Source organism: Panthera tigris, chromosome A1 (genome assembly GCF_018350195.1).
Source record: "Panthera tigris isolate Pti1 chromosome A1, P.tigris_Pti1_mat1.1, whole genome shotgun sequence".
NCBI classification, from domain to species: Eukaryota; Metazoa; Chordata; class Mammalia; order Carnivora; family Felidae; genus Panthera; species Panthera tigris.
The window spans coordinates 38,124,685-38,147,617 of NC_056660.1; positions in this window are offsets into that span (position 1 = coordinate 38,124,685).

The following is a 22,933-nucleotide window of genomic DNA, read 5'->3' on the forward strand; positions in this document are numbered from 1 at the left end:
ACTATCTCAAACTAAGAAACTTCTGCATGGAGGGACCCCTGGGTGACTCAGTCGCTTAAGAGTCCATCTTTGGCTCAGGTCATGATATCACAGTAAGTGGGCTTGAGCCCCACATCAGGCCATCTTCTGTCAGTGTGGAGCCTGCTTTGGATCCTCTGCCCCCCTCTTTCTATGCCCCTCCCCCACCCATGTGTGCTTTTTCTGTCTCAAAAATAAACATTAAAAAAATGTAAAAAAAAAAAAAAAAAGAAATTTCTGCATAGAAAAAAAGAAACAATCAACAGAATGAAAAGACAACCTGGGTGGGGTGAGGGAGAATATTTTTAAATCATATATCTGGTAAGTGATTAATTTCAGAAATTTATAAGGAATGCTTGCAAGTCAATAGCAAAAAATAGGTAAAATTAAATAAAATAACCGGATTAAAAATGGGCAAAGGATTTGAACAGAGATTTCTCTAAAGAAGCTATACAAATGGATAACAGGTATATGAAAAGATGCTTAACACTATTAATTATCAGGGAACTGCAAACAAAAGTATAATAAGACTTCACCCCACATCTGTTGGGATGGCTATTGTTAAAGAAAAAAAAAGATAAGCATTGGAAAGGTTGTGGAGAAATTGGAATCCTTGTTGACTCTTCATGGGAATGTAGAATGCTGCAGCCACTATTAAAAACAGTATGGAGATTGCTTTAAAAATTACAAATAGAACTACCACATCCAGCAATCACACTTCTAGGTATATATCCAAAAATTTTGAAATCAGCATCTCAAAGAGATATCTGCATTCCCATTTTCATTAAGGCACTATTCACAATCACGAAGATATGGAAACAACCCAAGGGTCCATCAACAGAGAAAAGGGTAAAGGAAATGTGGTATGTACATACAATGGAATTTGTTCAACCTTAAAAAAGGAAGGAAATCCTGACACTTGCAACAATGTGGATGAGCCTGAAAGTTATTATGCTAAGTGAAATAAGCCAGTCACAGAAGGACAACAATTCCATTTATATGTGGTATATAAAATAGCCACATAGAAGCAAGAGTAAAATAATGGTTGCCCAGGACTAAGACGTGGGGGGAAAGGGGAGCTGTTATTCAATGGATATAGTTTCAGTTATGATAGGCAAATAACTTCTAGATATATGACAACTTAGTGCCTATAGCTAATAATACGATATCATGTACTTCAATATTTAAGAGGGGAGGTCTCATGTTAATTATTGTTACCATAAAAAAGAAATGGCCTCTCTTAATAAAGTATGCTCTAGCACCACATAAGTAATTTTTGCATCACCCCATATGAACTAAAACATATAAACAATGGTTATCAAATTAAATGGTGTCTTAAAAACTTAACTTTATTTCTTGCCCAGTAGTCTATTTGTTGATCTAGTTAATTTCAATTCAAATGTAGTTGCATGTTTTAATCTAATCATCTCACAGAAAGAGAAAAGGACCAAGGCATTTTTTTTAATGACATGTATTTTCCAGTCTTTTACTCTCTGAACATTACTATTAGTAAACTCAAATTTGAGGACCATGTATTGGTATCAATCTTGATATCAGTTAACTTTCTGTGACCTATAATGAAAATGTAATTTATTTTTGGTTCGCTGGTTTACCTTGATAGTCATAATGCTCTAGAAAACAATAAGAAAATTTCTAATTATTATCATGATGCCCTCTATTCAAATATTTGAAGACTTGCTTTAATAAGCTGTACACATTTTTGTTTGATTTTGGGGGCCAATGCACAAGCCCATGAAAGAGGGACCTGTTGAAGTATGTCAAGTTGCAACCACCACCACTAAAAGATAATTCCAAACCTATCTGTTTTATGTCACTCAGATTGCTTAATAATGATGGCTGGTTTAAGATGAAATACCAGATATGCTTCAAATTTTATATGAGGCAGGGGAATTATTTGCAAGGCATAGAGATTTAGGATGTGTAAGATATCTGAGAGAGCTAGGGACTGATAATAATTTAAGACATGAAACCCTAAGTCGGCACCATGTTTTTCCCACCCAGCACTTTAAAGCATTGGTGCAACAATGTCTTCTGGTTTGTATTGTTTTTGATGGGAAGTTGGCCATCTGAAATGTTTTGACCTGCATGAAATGCACTTTTATCTCCAATTTAAAGTTGTAGCTCTTTGCTATGTTCCTAGGTTATTTTGTTGATCGTGCCCAGGGGTCACTGAGATTCCTGAATCTATACATGTATGTCTTTTACCAAATGTGGGAAATTTTCAGTTACTATTGATGTCTTAAAATATTTTTCTTTCTGCCACATTCTCCCTCTTGCTTTTCCCAACTCCAATTATATGCATGTGAGCACATGATATTGTTCCACATGGCCATGAGATTCCACTCATATTTTAAATCTTTTTTCCATTTGATCCTTTGTTCTCCATTTTTTTTTCTTTTCTGTTTACTCACTCTATATGCCATTTCTTTTTTTCCTCTTTATTTTCTAGTCTTCATTGAAATTCCTATATATTTTCACTTATAACAAGTATATGTTATGTTCTCAAGTATTGTGACAATAAGTTAAAAATCTTTGCTGATTTCAAAATTTGAAATACATCAAGGTCAGTTTCCATTAGTTGCCATTTGTTCTTATTATGAATAATATTTTTCTTTTCTTATGTAGAATAATTTTGGTTTGTATCCTGGAGTTATGAACTACACGTGGAAGAGATCTGAATTGTGTTGTTTCTCCAAATAAGCATTAATTTTTGTTATTGTTTTATCAAGCAGTTTACCTGCCCCAATGAAAAACTCATTGCTGCTGTGAGAAGCCACTGAATTTTCAGTTCAGAGTTATAGACTTAGTTGGAGATGTTTGTCATTTGTTCCAAATATTCCTATTGCAAATATTAGGGAGATATTATATATAGCATTTGGTGCCATGTCTCTCTAAAGTCTCCTTTCCAAGATTCCTCTCCACATGTAATGTGTTGTAAATATTCGGAAATGCACCCGCCAGTCCATCAAGTCAGTAGGATGAGAATCTCTATATTAGTTTTATGGCTCTACATGGTGTGGACTAGGGACCCTCTTCATTCTAAAAGTTATAAAAATGGGAAACTCACCCATAACTGTTCTCTTCTTCCAAGTGCTGAACACTTCCAGAATCTGTTTGCTTTTGGTCACTCTCCAGAGGCTTTCGGTAAGTTGTTTTATATTTGTGTATTTGTGGGAGAGTTAGTTTAAATGAAACCATTTAATTTACTTAAAAAGTAAATTTGTTATCAAATGCCCACTCCCCTTAAAGTCCCTACAAAATACCTATTGATTTCATTAGGCTTTCACATTGAGGGAGAATGCCACATTGACAGAACCTTTCTACAAAAGGTAGAAATCTGGAAAGAATACTTATAAAATCTTGGGATATAGACAGAGTGACTTTAAAAGAATCTTTCGAAGTGGAAATTTGGCTGAGAATGTGCACAGTTTATAATATTAAAGTTTGGTTTTGTGGGCAGAGTAAAACAAGGGTTTCTACATGAGCTTCATGAAGAAGGTGTTAGTTTTTGTAGTTTTGCTATTTTAATTTGTTCAAAGGCTTATCTTTCAGTAGCAAATATTTCCAGAAGCAAGTTGCTATGTTATTTTTATGTGATTCCAGTATTGATTAGCCCAGAAACAGAAAAGTATGTTTTTTCAATTCCCAATACTTAATCTTTCATAATATATTGAAAGTGGTGAGTGGAATGTTTGTGAAAGGATACAGATTAATAAAAATAATATATTTGTTAATTAGCAACAGTTTAACAGTTTCAACTGTTAAAATAACATTTTGTAACTTCATCTAAAATAAATATCTGGAAAACAACACAAATATTTGGCTTATAAATATGAAAAAATATTATTTTGATGCAAATTGATTAATTTACATTATAGTTTGCTCTTCAATTTGCTATATGTTAAAAAAATTTTAATGTTTACTTTTGAGAGAGAGAGAGAGAGAGAGAGAGAGAGCGCGAGCCTGAGTGGGGGGAGCAGAGGGTGGGGGCACAGAATCTGAAGCAGGCTCCAGGCTCTGAGCCATCAGCACAGAGCCCCATGCTGGGCTTGAACTCACAACTCATGAGATCATGACCTGAGCCAAAGGCTGACTCCTAACTGACTGAGCCACCCAGGTACCCCAATTTGATATACGTTAAATTTAAAATTGAATCAGGATATAGTTTGATAAAGTTAATTGGTAAACCTGGACCCACAAAACAGAGGTCTCTACAGTGGCCTGATCTTTAAAAATTTATTTTTTTTTAATGCTTATTCATTTTTGAGGGAGAGAGAGAGAAACACAGAGCATGAGCAGGGAAGGGGCAGAGAAAGAAATAGACCCAAAATCGGAAGCAGGCTCCAGGGTCCAAGCTGTCATCACTGAACCCGATGTGGCCTTGGAACCCAAGAGCCGTGAGATCATGACCTGAGCCGAGATCAAGATTGGACGGCTCATCGGACTGAACCACCCACGCGCCCCTGGCCTGGCTTTTTAAATCTAGCAGCCCGCAATTAGGGGAAGCACCTGTGAAGGAAGCCTAACTGACACCACCTATTCCCGGATCTCAGCTTTAGCTCCTTCCCCCTCACCTTAGAAAATAGGATCCACCTGCCCTGGGAGGAAATCCTCGGCCTCCCAGCCAATCAGGCCCTGCTTCCTCCTTCCACTTCTACCGCGGCCGGCCCAGTATAAAGGGGCTCCGGGCCAAACTTCCTGCACCAGTCTGTGCTGTGCGGCAGGTGCAGGCCTCCTGTCTTCAGTGGATCGTTTCACCTCGAATAAAGGGCACCAAAGCCCTTCCTAAGCAGTTTGACAGTGAGGCAGACTTGGGAGACAAGAGCCGAAGACGCCAGGTCGGCACTTGGACGCAGGTGACGCTACTGGACCCTCTGCTGAGATCTCGGTAAGCTTGTCTTCTATGGAGCTCGCTTTATTTCCAGTTCTGAGCTCTTTTCTGGTCTTCGGCCTCCCGGGGGGAAAACTGGGATCTGGGCCTCCACGTTTTGCAGTGAGACCCACTGGGGCACACACAGCATATGGGTTTGTGGCCCGTCTCGTGTACGTGGTAGGCGCCTTGGGGAGGAACTAGCAAGTCTCAGGAACGGTGCATAGGCAGCCGGAAACCTTTCGACTGGTTGAATTAGGATTATTTCCTCAGAGAATCACGGGTACCCCTGGCCTCAAAAATGCACTGTGGTGGTGTTGAGACTTCACAGAAGCCTCACGATAAATTGACAGTTTAAATAAGTAGACGTGGTTTTTTTTTTTTGTTTTTTTTGTTTTTTTTCCATTTTGTAATGGTAAGTTTGGTTAACAATGGTGACGTCTGTCAGAAAAAATATAATTAAGAAAATGTGCTTGTAGGTACATGCTAACAGCCAGCAGCCTACAATATGCGTTTTAAAGCCAGCATTAATTTAAATACTATAAATCCACATTATCTTTTACTTCTTTCTGTTGTAGGCAATCTTCAAAGGAAGGTAAGAGGAGAGTATGCTATCTTATCATGATATTTGTTTAAATAAATGACTTATGGAGGAATATTCAGAGAGTGAGAACCTTTCCAGCAACAACAAAATAATTTGAGTTTAGCCCAGAAAAATCCCTTAGGGTCTTGATTAAAGGGCAAAAATAGCAACAACCAAACAGGCAATATAAAAATACCATCACCAACATAAATGTCACCTTTTGGAAATTTTGGATTGAGAAAAATACTGTGAGAAAAATATATATTGGCAGTGTTTATAATAAAGGAGAAACAAGTAGTCCATGTGAAAAGCCAAAATAAAGGAATTTTTTTTTCCATTTTACTTATGAGAATGCCAGATTAACACTCTGCAGATATGAGATAGGAATGATTTGGGAAAATACTTTATTCTTTTTATATATCTCAACACTTTATACAGTCTCTGGAATCTCTGAAGTCTCTTCCTTTCTACTTGATCACCACTAATTTCTTGTCATGTTCCATATTTTAAAACAAAATTACCAGTTAGGATAATTCTTATTTTTCTTCTCTTACCTAAGCAAGCCCACAGCCAAAGATACTGTGATAGTGTGGTGATTTTGCAAGTTTTAGTTGTTTCTATGTGGAAATATTTTGGAAAAACCTTAGCATATTCAGGTGTAAAGTGAGCCAGATTCTGCTGGATCTGTATAGATCCCAAACAAAACTGAAGATAGCAAATATGCCTTTATTCTTTTTCAAAGAAACCAACCTGATATCTTCTTTTTTCCTGTTTTTTTTTTTTTTTAAGGTAATTAGACTTTTCTGTATTTCTCCTGGTTGTTCAAAATATGTAAATAGAAGCTCTCTAGCTAGAATATTTGGAGCTGGATTTCTGACTCTATTAGATTTACAGATGATGTTGCTGAGAATTCAGTTTTATTTTCCTGTTTCTAGGACACATTATTTTTGTTTCCATTGCTTAACTGAGAAATAGGTAATCTATGGGGTGCCTGGGTGGCTCAGTTGGTTAAGTCTGATTTTGGCTCAGGTCATGAACTCAAGGTTCGTGAGTTCAAGACCCATGTGGGGCTCTGTGCTGACAGCCTGGAGCTTGCTTCAGGTTCTGTGTATCCCTCTCACTCTGTGCCTCCCCCACTCGCTTCTGCACTTTCTCTCTCCAAAAATGAATAAACATTAAAATTAAAAAAAAAATAGGTAATATATAGTGTTTAGGTATATGAAATTTACTTTATTGACTATTAACTTGAGCTCTTAAATTATTTTGCTTTCACAAATAAGATATAATGTTCCAAGATTAAGTTCAAATATGAAAAATACATTGATTCACTGTGTAGATAGAAACGAATACAATTTACTAATTATAAAAATATGGTAAACTTCCACTCTCCTGAAGAATTGTTGGGTGGCTGAATAGAATTGACCATTATTTTTCATCAACCAGTATTTTTATCATCTAAAATTTAATTGGATATGTTGTTTTGAAGAAATTTGACATTGTATAACATTTTACTGTTACCAGTGGACACTTGTGTTGTGTCAATGGAGCTCTCAGTTCTTGGATTTCCCACCAAAGATTTACATGAGAAGTCACACTCCAATAAAGATAGCCAGAAGGAAAGTAGTAAGCACTTTCCTTCTTAAATAAAAATAAAGTAAGTTTATTAAGATTTAATGTTTTTATTTATTTTTCAGACAGAGAGAGACAGAGCATGAGCAGGGGAGGGGCAGAGAGAGAGGGAGACACAGAATCTGAAGCAGGCTCCAGGCTCTGAGCTGTCAGTACAGAGCCTGACCCGGGGGGTGGGGGTGAGGGGGGTCAAACTCATGGACTGTGAGATCATGACCTGAGCCAAAGTCAGACGCTTAACCGACTGAGCCACCCAGGAGCCCCTAAACAGTTTTTTAAGGACCATACACTCTCAAGATGGGAGAAGGGGCAGGCCCAGCAGTGGCAACTGCCCTGGGATTAGGGGTGTCTTTTGTTTTTATGTTTGCTTAGATTATGGGCCCTAGCTGGGGCATCTAGCTAAGGTTGTTTCCAATTGTCTAAGTAACTTCTGGTTGGAAGGGGAGTTTGTGGCCTTATAAGGTTGTTTCTAGAACTGTCATGGCCATCTTCCCCCATGGGTTAGGGGGGTTGAGAGGTTGAAACTGCAGGCAAATACATTGTAAGGAGCTATAGGTTATTGTAGGACCCAAGCTGGAAGCACATGCTCTGCACCTGTTTTTTTTTTGTTTTTTTTTTTTTCTTGCTCTGATGGCCCCAGGAGCTGGGTGACCACAAAGGACCGTTTACCACCACCCTTGCTTCCAGCCCATATTTAGCTAATGGCCTACTCCATCATTACTACTCATCTATCCTCAATCCAACTTGATGTCTTCATTACTTTGAACATGAACATATATTGCTTTAGTGTTATAATAGATATTTGAATCATTCCAATTTCCCCACTTTTGCTTTACTTTGCATCTCAGAATGGAGATACCAAGGCATATTTTGATTGCAAGAGGAAGACTTAAGCATAAAATATGTTCCTAGCACTGTGTTAGATACCAGATTTCTTCACCAGTAAGGTTTTACTGTTGAGCTAAAATAAATGTCTTCACCTAATCTGTTTTCAGTTTTTCTCAGGACTTTTTCTTAATACATGTTCTTTTAATAGGATTTGTTGTTTGAAATACCCTTATACAAAAGCAAGCAGTCTTTGAATCACCACAACAGGCTATAAAATCTGTTTCCCACATCATGAGGTAAGATTCAGAAAACACCATTAAAGCAGTATTTCAGTGAAAACAGTTATTACTCTTTCTTTCTAATTAGTATTTTTTTTTTCAGACTATATCCCAGTCTCCTGCTTTTTTATACCTGAAACCCTCATTGTCACAATATTTCAATCTTGTTGTCTTTGCTACCACTTGCAACATAATTCAATGTATCTAGATCAACCACAGCCATTCCATTTGGATGTATCTTTCTACTAGCCCTAAGACCCTGTTACTTTTGGGGGAAATTCAATTAAAAACAAAATCTGCCTATTCAGAAAACCCTTCCACAAAGGTAGAATATAAATTGTTTTATTATTTAAGGGGCACTAGACCAGAATGTGATGCATATCTGAAGAAATCCACTAAAAGATTACAAAAACAGAAAGAAATCTTACCCTTTAATATACCCAGGTGTATACACCCCATTACTTACATGTTCCTGAGATGAACAGTAACTAGGTCTCAAGTAACAGGACTTGATGGCACTGTTTGTCAAGTGTACTTTATCATAGGTTCATTTGGTAATTGCAGTGGCCATCTGTGTTTGATTGGCTTTATCCTAAGGAAAAGTAAACTACTCCTACCTTTGACAGGAGATGATGTAGCAACTTGGAGGGATGTCCCCATGGAAGTTAGGTTCTTAACATTCCACAAACTGGAGGTGAGAACGCTTATCTTCCTTGCTGATTACTTTTCAAAGAGTCCTTGAGAAGACCATTCCTGGGGCATTAAGCCTGCAGGAGTTTTATTTACCTTTTAAGAAGAATTTACATACATTTTGAAGAGACAGAATTTACAAGTTATCTGAAGTAAATGGCCTAAGGAAAAGGTAGGGGAGAAGTCTTTTTCCTTACTTTCAACAGGTAGATTTCAGACTCTTTTAATTAGATTCTGCTGTTATACTACTGTATTAGGTTTATCCAGAGAAGAAGAATTGATAGGATATTGATTCATGTAGTTATGCAGGCTGAGAAATTCCAAGATCTGCAGTTAGCAAGCTGGAGCCCCAGGAAAGCTGATGGTGCAGTTCCAATCAGAATTCAAAGGCCTGCAGGGCACATGGATGGCTCAGTTGGTTGAGAGTCTGACTTCAGCTCACACCATGATCTCAGGTTTCATGAGTTAGAGCCCTACTTCAGGCTTCCTGCTGTCAACCTGTCAGAGCAGAGCCTGCTTTGGATCCTCTGGTCCCCTTCTCTCTGCCCCTCCCCTACTTGTGCTCTCCTCAAAATAAATACATATTATAAAAAAAAAAAAAAAAAAATCCAAAGTCCTGAAAACAAGAAGGACCTGATGATGTAGTTCTAGTCTGAAAGCCAGCAGCCTCTAGATTCAGGAAGAGATGATGTTTTAGTTGGAGTTGAAGGCAGGATAGATGTATGTCCATGTTCCAGCCCAAGACCATAATACAGGAGGCATTCTCTCTTCTGGGAGGGTCAACCTTTTTGCTGTTCAGGCCTTCAGTAGGTTGGGTGAGGGAGAGCAATGTGCTTTACTCAGTCTTGATTCAAATGTTAATCTCCTTCAAAATGCTCTCACAGAAACACACAGAATAATACTTGACCAGATATTCAGACACCTGCTGGTTGAGGCAAATTGACACATTAAATTAACCATTACGGTGATGAAGTTGAGTATCAAAGTACCTAACTTCTTTCTCATTACCTTAAAAGATTATTTTTCTCTCATGACTTCCATTTTCATGTTAGCATAGCACATTAGATAGCATTTCACAAGAATGGATAATATTTTGAATAACAGTATAAGGAGCTCTTTACCTAGTAATATAGTAATATCCTATTGATATCCAAAAGAGACTTTTTCTCCAGGAATATATGATATGAACTTTACCCTTTCCCCACCACTCTTAACACTTATTTTTGCCAGAGAAATTATATAACTCTACTGACTTTTTTTCTTGTAAAATTCCAACTAGTTAATTTTGACTTTGCTATCAGTATGACTTCACTCTCTGTTGGTATATATCTTCTTTACTACCATTTCAAGCTTCTTTCTGAACAACTCCAGGAATGTTTCCTTGGTAATTCAGGGAGTCAAAAATCAAATTCCATCCTAATTTTGTTGATGTATTTCTTCCAGTTTCATCCCATAATGCTCCAATTAACTTGTGCCTCTTATTGCCCGTAAGAGCTGCACTTTCCTGTCTGTTTCTTCTTGAGCCATTACCACAATTGGAATTGGTCTCGCCGTTGTAATTGGTTTTTAGTATTACCTGTCAGTGTTCATGTCTGCGGTTGAAATTTCCTTAAATCTTGACACCATCTTCTACCTGGAAGTGCATCTTTAATCTTTTGAATATTATAAATACTTACAGTATTTGTCCTATTTTTTTTCTCTCCTGCTGGTGTTCATATTTTTATTCTCCAAAATACTGTAAGTTCATAGAGAGCAGGATTTATTTTTTCTATCCCTCACATTCTCTGGAAGTGTATCTTCAGTTATGTGTTAAATGAATTGATGTGTGTTGATAGGTACACATTTTTCAGCCTCTGTATATATCTTGCATGTAGGTATTCCTCTGAGCAAATTTACAGTATAGAGAAAAATATTGTAAAGTTCAGAGATCGTAATATCAACAGGCCTTTTAAAAGCTGTTGTGGAGGAAAAAGTGAGTAAACATTTTATTGTCTTTACTAAGCTTAACTGTTGAAAAGCAAGTGACTTTTATTAAGAGATAAAATTTCATTTTCATGGTAAAATGTTAGGATTTTTTTTTTTAAGCATGAACTGATCATTATATGCCATGAGACTGGAAAATAATTTAAGATAGATTTCAAGGTGAGTCTTAATACTGTCATCACATAATAAAGAGCCAGCTGAAGGAAGTTGGGGAAAACAATTCTAAAAAACTATCTTAAAACAGCAAAAAAACCTGATTTTTCACCTGTAGTTTTATCCTATCATAATTTTCTTTTTTCTATTTTTTTTAAGTTTAATTATTTTGAGAGAGCGAGCATGATCAGGGGAAGGGCAGAGGGCAAGGGAGACAGAGAATCCCAAGCAGGCACCCTATTGTCAGCGTAGAGCCTGGCAAAGGGCTCAAATTCCTGAAAGTGTGAGATCATGACCTGAGCTGAAATCAAGATTTGGATGCTTAAGTGCTGACTGAGGTGCCCAGGTGCCCCTCTATCATAATATTCAAGGAATTCCCTGGTATCAGTATTCTAGAAGTTGTGTTTAAAAAAGCAGGGGTGGGGGGGGGTGGGGGGGGAGAGGTGCGTGATTTTGGGGCGAGTTAAATGTGTAAGTTTGAGAAAGAAAATTGTTTACTTTCATTTAGTTTTGAAGTTGCAGTTTTGAATGCAGTTTAGCATGCACGTTACATTATCATAGTTTAAATAACAAATGAAAAATTCTGTAGCAAAATTTTCCCCCTGAAATATCAAAGAACAATAGAACAAAATGTAAATGCTATTACAGGCCACTGGTCACCACCTTGCCATTATTGGGTGGCTCCTTAAAATATGCCCTCCAGTGATTTGTACAGTGTGGTTTTAGCAATTTTAAATGGTTAAGTTGATGGATTTCATGTATTTCCCCTGGGAAACCATTAGGTAATATAACTCAATTCTGTTGCCAAGAAGATTTTCTTGTGTTGTTGCTTCTGTTTTCTGGTTTTAAAATCACAATTCAATTTTAAACTTGTATAATTTTGTTAAATACAAAATTTAATGATGTGTTCAATTTATATAATGTCATTTTATACATCACCTCTCCTAGGTGTTAATAATAGAACTAAGAATCATTGGTTGAACATACTCTAGGTCAGACACTATTTTAAGCACTCTCCATGTATTAGCTTATCAGATATCAAAAGCTTTTGAGGTAAATACGGTTAGCTCCATTTTACAGATGAAAAAGTAATACAAAGATTAAATATCTCTTGCTCAAGATGACATCACTAAGAAGTGGAGAGAAAAAGATAGGGAATCCAAGCCTTATAAAACCTTTGTCAAACCTGCAGTCTTACCCGGTGTACTTCACTGCTTCTTGGCATTTAATTTTTAACATGATTAAGAGGTAAAAATGATCATGGGGCACCTGAGTGGCTCAGTTACTTAAGCTTCTGATCCACAGAGGCTCTCACAGTTTGTGAGTTGGGCTCCCTGACACTGCAGAGCCTGCTTGGGATTCTCTCTCTCCCTCTCTTTCTGTCCCTCCCACATCCTTGCATGTATGCACATGCACATTCTCTCAAATAAAAGATATAACTTGAATTTTAATTATTATTAGGAAAATGTCTTTTTGTTTCTCCCCACTTCAAATTTTCCCCACTTGAAATACTTCCTTCCTTTTTGGTCCAGACTTTGTACATCTCTTGAATACTTGAATGCAGTGTCAAAAACAATGTCTTAGGAAATTATATTATATATTTTTTAAATGTTTATTTTGAGAGTGTGAGCTGTGGAGGGGCAGAGAAAGAGAGGTGGAGAGAAAATACCAGGCCAGCTCCATGCTGTCTGTGCAGAACCTGACATGGGGCTTGAACTCCTGAATCGTGAGAACATGACCTGAGCCAAAATCAAGAGTCAGAAGCTTAACCAACTGAGCCACCCAGGTGCCCAAAGAAACTGTTAATTTTAAATCGGCATACCTCATTTTCTTATTTTCCTTCATCAACATCTCTGCATAACCTTCTCCATAAAATGGTGGTGATTATTCCAGAGATTATTTTCAAAGGGTAGAAGACTATGTTATTGACCCATAAACCCAGAAAATATGAGAAAAGGCCACTTGAAATGTCCAAATTTCAAATTCATAAAATACTTAGATTTTTTTCTAAAATGAATACAATAAAGGAACCTAAATGGAATGCAAATATCCTGCCACAAGAATATTATGCACTGTAGTTGAGACTTCAAAAATAATTTTGTATAATTAGTCAATGAAATGTTGAGCTATTTATTCATTATTATAAAGCAAGAAATCTAATATAAAATATTTGAAAACATGCTTTTCTCTGCCAGATCCCTCAGCAGAAATTAGAAAACATAATTTGTTTCTTCAGCTCACAAATTTCTTGGATTCTGTTATACCCTTAAAGATCAACTCCATAGAATTAAGAGGAGACCCATACTTTGAAAAATTTACTTTACAGTACCATTGATATTCAGAAATTATGTGGATATTATAATAGAATTTTATAAATTTCCCACCTTATACCCAAAGATATGAAAACAAAAAGGGCTTTAATGCAGCAGACTTATGGCCAATTAAACCCAATTTTCTATCTTGGATAGTGTTACTCTAGCAATTTAAGTCATGATTGTCATGTGTAAGTATCAAATAATTAGTGATGTCCCCTCAACCATTATTAATTCCCTGAGATAGCCTATTATTTATCTGCTGTCTCTACTCTCTTCTGTCTGCAATCTCTTTACCACTTTTCTCAAAGCACCTTTGACTGATTCCTGCTCATTCTGCCCGTGTCAAATTAAACATCCCTTGGAGATCTTCCTTGACTTCTGAAATTAGGCTAAATCCTAATAAAATGTCCTTTATCAAGTCATTCTTAATATGTTATTGAGATCACTAGTAAGCTATTTCTTTTAGCATAGTAGTTGCTTGTCATGTACCTGTTCAATGAAAGAATTAATGCTAAGCGTTAATTTATTTTAAATCCTGAACTTTGAGTGTTTTCATCCTTTACTGCTGAGCAGTACTGTCATCAGCCCAAACTAGCTATATAAAATATTTTAAGTATCTCTATTACTAACAATAGGTATATTATTGTGATCTTCATGTTCTTTGATATGGTTTAGAGTTCAATGTTCTTTTTGCACGTTATTCATTATTTTTAAGCTCTGACAATATCTGCCATTAGCTTTACTTACTTGAAACATCTAACAGTTCTTTCATCCTTTAACATGTCAGTTTCACCTCAAATCACATGGTCTGCCCTCAGAATATTTTGAAGTGGGGTGATCGTAATTATACACGGTATTTTGTGGTCAGTAAAACAGTTTCACTAAGGGAAGTTTTGTTCTTTTTCTACCAACCTTTCTTCTGATTATTTGGTAATGATAGCGCATTGGTTGATTATCTTCAAGCAATTATCAAATTCCCTCTTTACTTATGCTATAACTCCAAGGAAGATGCCCTATGAATGTTAGGCATTGTGTTTTCGTAAATACAACTATGTGGTAATCTCTCGTGAAATGAATAATTGATACCAACTCAGTGAATGGTTTCCTTTAGAAATACTTCTGGAAATAAACTTTTGTTTCTGATGTCTCCTGATGTTTTGTAAGAACACACTGTTGAATTGGAAAAACCAAAAAATCATGCTCCGTGTACATGAAACATCTGTAATATTCTTGGGTATAAATCATAACTATGTCCAACTCTGGTTTAGTCTGTGAGCCCATATCCAAACTCCTTGGTGAATTTCAAACTGTGACTCTCCCATTCTTAACTGTCGTAATAGTTTTCCAGCTTGAAAGAAGGAAAAAATAGCAAAACAGTATTTGTGGGGAAGAGTTAACAGCCTTTCTCAATTTATAAATACAGTGAAAACGTATTGAATGCACAAATTAAAACTATACGGAAATTTATCTGGTGGCACTTAACATGGGATGAAAATGAGTTAGTCTTTGAAATTATTCACTTTCTGCCCTAAAAAAAAAAATGAAAAAAAAAAAACCCTTCATTAATATCTTAATTCATTAGACCATCTACATTCTCAGCTATTTTAAAATTTAATCTGAAGCAACAACTGAAATTAATAGTGATGTTCTGAGCATTTAAATGCTGTTTCTCATTTTTTCTTTATTAATATTTCTTACATGTTACTAATTTTAGTCATTTCAGAAGAATGAATTTACCTCTGTTCTAGGATAAGAAGCTAAACTGAAGATTGATTAAGACTCTGTTCCCACTTGGGAAAAAAAAAAGTAATTTATAGGAAGTAAGCTGCTAATTGAATACTATTGTGTTGTAGTCATTATTTCCTAACTTCAAGGACAGGACTCCTCTAGGATTCTATCCAGTATTGAGCTTGCATTCCTATTGGTAAGTAATGACCTCATAATTACTTCAAGCTCTAGATCAATCACTACTCTGGTGACTCTTCATAGAGTAAAAACGTTTTACACATTGATTTTCTTTACTTAATTCATCTTCTTTCCTATCTTGTTTGGATTCCTTGATCTATTCAGTCTTTACTAAAATTCATTTAAAGATACACAGAAGATCTTTTTTCATATGTTCTGAACAGTTCAAAAGATTGCTCTCATTCTACAAATAGTGTCAGAATGTACACAAATAGGATAGTGTGTGAATTGTGTGATTATGGATTCACCTACATTATAGAATTGAAGGTGGAGTCTCTCTGAAGGACCCTTTCAGGGAGAAAGTGGTTAGACTTCGGACAGGGGTAAGCATTTGAGTAAGGGTGGTAAGAAACATTGAGACAGCTAGTAACTGTTTATTCAGGGTTGCTGTACTAAGAAAAATTGCCATCAATTTAACAAGTTCACTGAAATATTTTACTTGTCTGAATTTATTTAGAGACCGATTTAGTTGCAAAGACCTCAATTCCAGCCAAAAAACAAGTGAATTATTAACGCTGTTCTTTGTTGAGTATTCCACAATTTTTATACTGAGTCTATTTAAGCATACTATAATACTATAGGCCATAAGGAGTAAACTCCACAAGGAGTTTTACTTTCTTGAAATATTTTAACAGATTATATCATTTGCATGTGGACCACTTAGAATAATTATTAATCTTGAACTCTGGAGACCTTTCCACATGTTTAGATACTCCTACAAATGATCAGTTGGCAGAACTTGGTGCCATTATGCAACCCCTCTGTGCTTCAATACTAATGTTTGTAAATGGAAATGATAATGTGTCCTAAGATTACTGGTAAAGTGTGGTAGTTGCCATGGTATACTCAGAATAATGCATAATGTTTAATAAGTATTCCATATAAATTACCTATCATTCTGAAATTTTTAGGTGTAAGACTGAAAAGGTAATCAGGCATATTTTTTACTAAATACAAAGAGTTAGTATCTTGTTGCTTTTTGTTTCTTAGCAATCTATAGTCGGTCAATCTGATAAACACCTCAAAAAGTAGCTGAGCTGTTTGATCAATTTTTAGGGATTTTGTGGAAGGGATCGAGAAATTGAACTAAATGTTCAAAGTACTTTCTAACAGTAAGTTTATTAGTCAGTCTTTGTATTTGCAAATGACAGGATCCCAGAGAGAAACATGTTAGGCAAAAAAAATAGGGCACTTAGAAAGATAACCTGTGTCTGACTTATTTTACTTAGCATAAGGCAGAAAGATGTCCTATGTTTTCACTTATATGTGGAAGTTGAGAAACTTAACAGACCATGGGGGAAGGGAAGAGAAAAAAAAATACAGAAAGGGAGGCAAACCAGTAGAGACTCTTAAATACTGAGAACTGAGGGTTGATGGGGGTGGGGGTGGTGGAAAAAGGGGGATGGGCATTGAGAAGGGCACTTGTTGGGATGAACACTGGATTTTATATGTAAGTGATGAATTACAGGAATCTACTCCCAAAGCCAAGAGCACGCTGTATATACTGTATGTTCACTAACTTGACAATAAATTATATATACATATATATAGGTGTGTGTATGTGTGTGTGTGTATACACACACACGTGTGTATGTATTTATGATTGAAAGAAGCAATGAACAACCTCAGGGCACGGCATTTAGAGACATTGGCAAGTTTCAGACATAATAAACTCAAACACTATCATAATCCCATCACTCAGCATCTTATCTGTGTTTTCTAAATGTGAATTTGTTCCTATCTGAAAATTGTTCAGGACCCCTCTATGAAGAATTTCCGAGTTGTATGTACTATACTATATACAGGAAGAGGTTGATTCTTTTCTCTACCAGTTCCATCGTTTCTAGAACAAGTGGTCAGCAATTAGTATTCCCTCATCATCTATTTTGCCTTCTACCCACTCTTCTCTGATAACCACTTTCTCCACTTGGAAGGACTTGATCTCGCTAAAATCATCTGAATGCCAAATTCAATGATCCATATCCAGCCTGTATCAAATTTGACCCAATTTACTTCCTTAATTAACTGTAGCTTCATTAAATGTCTTGGTTTACTCAGCTCTTTCAGACTCTTATCATAGTTCATTTTTAGTCTTCTTTCGTGTTTGTTTTCTCTAGCAATCATATAGGACCCTTTTGACCTTTCTCACACACTGTGGGCAGTTTTGTTCACACGCTTGTCAACGAGTGGCACCATTTGCTTTAAAAGGAAACATCTGATTTGCCTCTTATCTTTCATATTCAGGACCATATGATTTTGATAAACTTTTAAATACTTGTTTGAGGTGGCAATTCCTACTGCCGTTCTTTCATCTAAGTTTCTATGTGTTGTGCTTTTACAAGTAGGCATTGTACATAGATACTGGCAGAGAAACATGCATTTATGACAAAGCAGTATATACCTTAAACATGTAATCACAAAATACCTCTTTACTAAGCATGATAGAGCTATGAGGGAGTGAGTATATAGTCTTACACTTGAACAACATAATAAGGTGATAATTGCCTTATTAGATGCCACATGAAAGCATATGCTCCCTTAATAGAGGATTAGGGTACGTGAATTGGCCCTACTGTCTGTATTTTCAGGTTCTATCTGTTCAGGGTATCTTATGTTTGAGACTCGTTGCAAACAAAATTTGATTATTGGACACAATTTAAAAATTCTTGAGAATTTTAATTCCTAGAATTTTTATAAAAAACATTTCATTACTAGCACTACTTCTTTTATTTATTCAAGTTGGTTAACATACAGTGTAGTATTGGTTTCAGGAGTAGAACCCAGTGATTCATCACTTACCTATAACACCCAGTGCTTATCACAAGTGCCCTCCTTAATGTCCATCACCCTTTCAGCCCATCCCCCTATCCACCTCCCCTTTAAGAACCCTCAGTTTGTTCTCTGTGTTTAAGAGTCTCTTATGGTTTGCCTCCCTCTGTTTTTATCTTATTTTTTCTTCATCCTCTATGTTCATCTGTTTTGTTTCTTAAACTCCACATATGAACACTGTCTTCTTGCCCACCCTTATCTCTCATCTCCTATAGCGTCAACCTTTTTGTATCTCTTTGAAAATACTGTGCTAGGTTAGGCTTTTGTAATTTTCACATGTCCTGCCACATGATTTCTGCTTGAAAATGTAGACTCTTCTCTGATATTAATTAAAAAGAAACCTCAACCTCAATTTTTCATATTTCATAATCTTGGAAGTCTTAAGGGTATTATTTTCCCTGTTTTTCATAGTTTTGTTTATGGCTTTGTTATTGAAATTATTTTTTTAAAGAATTAAAGGACGATTTGTCTGCTGTTATGAGCTTCTTGAGGAACTTGGTGTAATTTTCTTTTAAATCCTTATATCTTAGTACAACATATGGTATCTTGGTAATTCAAATATCTTCTTAATTTAAATTCTCATCAAATATAATTTTAATTAAATGTTTAAATATTTAACTATCTTATATAAATATATTGAAATCTCAGCATTAGGAAAGCTATTAATTAATGTTGATATACCAAGAATATTATTTTCCAGAGTTGAGTTATCAAACAATTTAACTTTTACTGAGCTTACATTTTTTGAGAGATTAATTTCTGTTGAGTTAAACCATCCCATTCAAAATCTAACCTGATAAAAGATACATGTATGAGTTAGGCATAACATGCAAGCCAATTTAAACTAAGTAATTTGTTTATATATTAATGTGATTTGTAGAGTTCTTTTTTTTTCTTCAGTTGAAAAATGTACCCCCTCCTGTCTAAAAGGTGATAGTATATCCCATTTCTCTAATGAGGTGCCTTACATTTTGCAATTTCTAGCCAAATAACAAGGTGATATAATTGTGTCATAGTAAAAATAATGAAGCTGGATTAAATATCTCTCCTAGTTGGATTCTTTTATTCTTTTTCTTTGCTTTCAATTCCCAACAGCTAACCTTATTTTAAGGAGTTTTGCTCTTTAATGATATCTGTTCATGAAACTTAACTGTTGGGGCTTACTTCCACTATAAGTTTCTGAGCTCTATTGCAGCTTAGGGAATAGTGAGATATAGAAAATAATGAGACAAATTAATTTTCTTTTCCCAGAGGTACTATATTCCCCATAGCTATCACTCAGAGGACAACCTCTTTTCTGAAAGATTGATATAAAAATAATTTATGTCAGGCTAAGAGGCAGAGCAAATCTGACTGAAAAAGCACATAAATGCCTTTAAGAAAAGAGTAGTAGCTTGTGGAGACAGTGCTTCTTGGTAATTAGGGGTGTTTATTATCCTTGTCAGGCTTTAACAATCAATTGTGGATATATATAATGAAAAGGATTTCAACATTTAATATATATCCCATCCAGGTCCCACTATAATTTAGCTTCAGGTAATTCAAGAGGTGTAGATTAGTAAACTAGAAGATTTTGGGGGGGGGGGGATGCTTAAAATTCTGCAATGATGAGAATATATTGAAAAAGAGCATCTTACTAAGTTGCAGTTATTAATAGAATCCTAGACCTTGAAGAGCCCAGATTAGTTCATTTATTTCCTTGCTTTTAATAAAAGGAATAATGTCATGAAACCAAACCATCAGAAATGATAACTTTGTTGCCAAAACTATAACATACTTTATATTTTTTGTAGTAGAACACCAGATCTCTAGATATATAAATGAATCATTCTAATGTAGTTTGTGGCCTGTGGTTTTAAGGAATATAACCAGGAGGAATACCCCTGGAGGGAAAGTATCCATGTTAGATGATTCCAAGGCAAATGAAGAGAAATTAACTCACAAGAGCTTTTTGTGAAATAAATAAACTCATTTATTTTTTCCAATTTGAAATAACTCCAAATAAGACACCTGGCATTCATGGCTATAAAATCATTGTACCAAGATGTTTGGGTTTTTCTATAGTCCTATATTGCAAGTAATAGTATTGACTTTTATGCACTGAGCCAGAGGGGTGTTCACTCATTATCTCTTGTTGTATGTATTTTCTATAATTGCCCAAACTGCAGAAGTTAAAATACAGGTATCTATAGAGTAACTCCTTACTGAGACTATATTGAAAAATTTCTTTCTTACATTGGTACATTTATTTTCATTTTATGTTTAGGCACAGAGGACTGTTTTGGGTTCTGAACTTGATACTATTATTTCAGCTTTTTAAAAGATACTGTAGTATACTTGTTCCAGTTGTCTGGTTCTTAATTTATCACCATTATTAACAGCATGTTCTTAACTGGCATCATTCACCCTTGTGTAGCGAAATAAATCTGTGTGTATGAAATTCATATGTATGTAGTTTTTCTGTTTTGGGGGTAAAAAGCAGTCATCATTTGAGAAAATTTTATGGTACTTTGGAAGGAGTGCAACCTGGGAGTTATATTGAATTTTGAAGCCTGCTGTCTACCACTGTAGTCTTCCAGAGTATTTGCTTAATTTAACATCTGAGACCTTTACTTATTGAGAATACAAGCAGTTTTTGCTGAATCTTAAAATCCTTTTAAGGTTTTTAAGCTCCAACAAAATAACGAATCTCTTGCATGTTTACATGTATATGGCTGAATATTATTAACATCAGTTAAAATTCAACCAAAGTTACTTGTAAAGATGGAAGCACATGAATCTATCTCCAGCTTCTAGGTCACTTCCTTCTACAGTAAACCCTTCCATCAATATTCTCTCCATATTCCCTAAGAGTTACATTTTACACAAATTGGAAAAACTGGATGTCTGTTTTGCTTTTTATTTTTAGTAACTAGCACATTATTAGCCTTTCATATTACTGAATAAAAACAAAATCTAAAAATACAATAGGATTCTCCCACATTGCCATGTTTAAGACAACAGAGAAGAAAATAATTGACATCAGTTGCATATACATAGATGCATATAAATCCAAACAAGCAAAACCCCATATTTAAGAAAAGACAAGTTGATTTGGAAATTTGATATTAGAATATTAACAAAGTGACCACAAAATAAGGCAGAGTAATTATAATAGGGAATAATTGCCCTTTCATTATGACTGAAAGGGTTAAACATCTAAAAAAAAGTAGTCTTAGTTTTGCAAATACATTAAGGAGATAAGAACCCCCTCCCCCCCAATATCCCAAAAAGGATTTAAAATCTTTAAATCAAGTTGGAAAAGTTGATACAGACTTGTGACCTTAATTATAATTTAAAGCCCTGTCTCCAGAGTGTCTCAGAGTATCTGACTATTCTGGCCAATGTTTTCTCAATTTGTGCAGGCATGAATACTAGTACGCATATTTTCCTAATGAATTTTTAAAATTAAAACCAGAGATAATTAGAAGGTAGATAAAAGCTACAAAAATCTTTCTATCAGAAAACAATAGTGATTCCAAATGTCTAGGACTAGGGCTGAAAACACAGTGCAGTCAACTTGTAGGAAGTCCTATTTACTAAATTGATGACCTGAGAAGAGAATAATAATTGTATTTAATTGGAACATGGTTGATCACAAGAAATGCCCACACTATTAAGAAGGAAAATGACACATATAAACAAAGGATATTGTCTTATAGTCATTATTTTAGAATAAAGGTATTTTTATTAATATATGTCTAATTTGATGTAAGTGTGCCTTTAAAGTCTATAAATATCTACTTTATATCTTTCTACCTAAGTAAAAAAGGAAAGCGTGATTCGGGGAATTTTGTATAAGTCAACCAAGACAAGAACCAAAATCAGGAGAGGCTGACTGTTACTACTTTGAATTTAGAAATAATATTCTGCAAATAATGTCTAATAGTATCAACATCAGATAATTTAGTGTTCTCAAAAGGGGCACTAGTAGCATTGGGGATGAAGTAGTTTCTCTGCTACAACAGCTCTTTGTGGGGGCGGGGGGAAGGATGTGCCAAATAGTCATGTGCCTCCTGGGGAAAGTAGTACTCACTTCAAGTGAGAATCGGGAGGACCTCCAATTCTGCAGACTTCAATATTCCGTCCTGAATTTGGACTGATCCATTAAGCTGATTCATTTCTGGCAAGGCATCTGGTTGGAAAACATTAAATCCTATATAAAAGACATGGGATTAAAAAGTCTTGCTTAAATGCAATTGTTAAAATCTTGTTAAAACAGTAAATGAGTAAGTTCAAGGGAACATCTAGGTTTGACAACCCAGTCAGTATTTAAATGTTTTCCTATTTTCCTATATTCTACTCTAAAGAACAATTCTAGTTAGCTTATAGATCTAATTTTAAAGAGAAAATATTAAAGTTTATGGATGACATTAAAATCTGTTAATCAAAATGGATTATGAAAAATATTAAGGATCTAGAAATAAAGTGCAAAGAAAGATTAATAAATTAGACTGCATTTAAATTCAGAACATAGGCTTGTTAAAGAGTAGAAAAACAAGCTACAGAATGCAAAAAAAAATGCAGTTTAACTGTCATAGGACTTTTAATTATAGTATTCTTACAATTCAGTAACAAAAAGATAATCCACTAAAAATCAGCAAAAGACACAAGAGTCACTTCACAGCTCCATATCCCAAAAGCACAAAGGAAAATTAAATCTACGCACATAAAAGGGGATAAGACTTGTTAGTCATCAAGAAAATGTCAAGGAAAATCATTAGCAAACTTT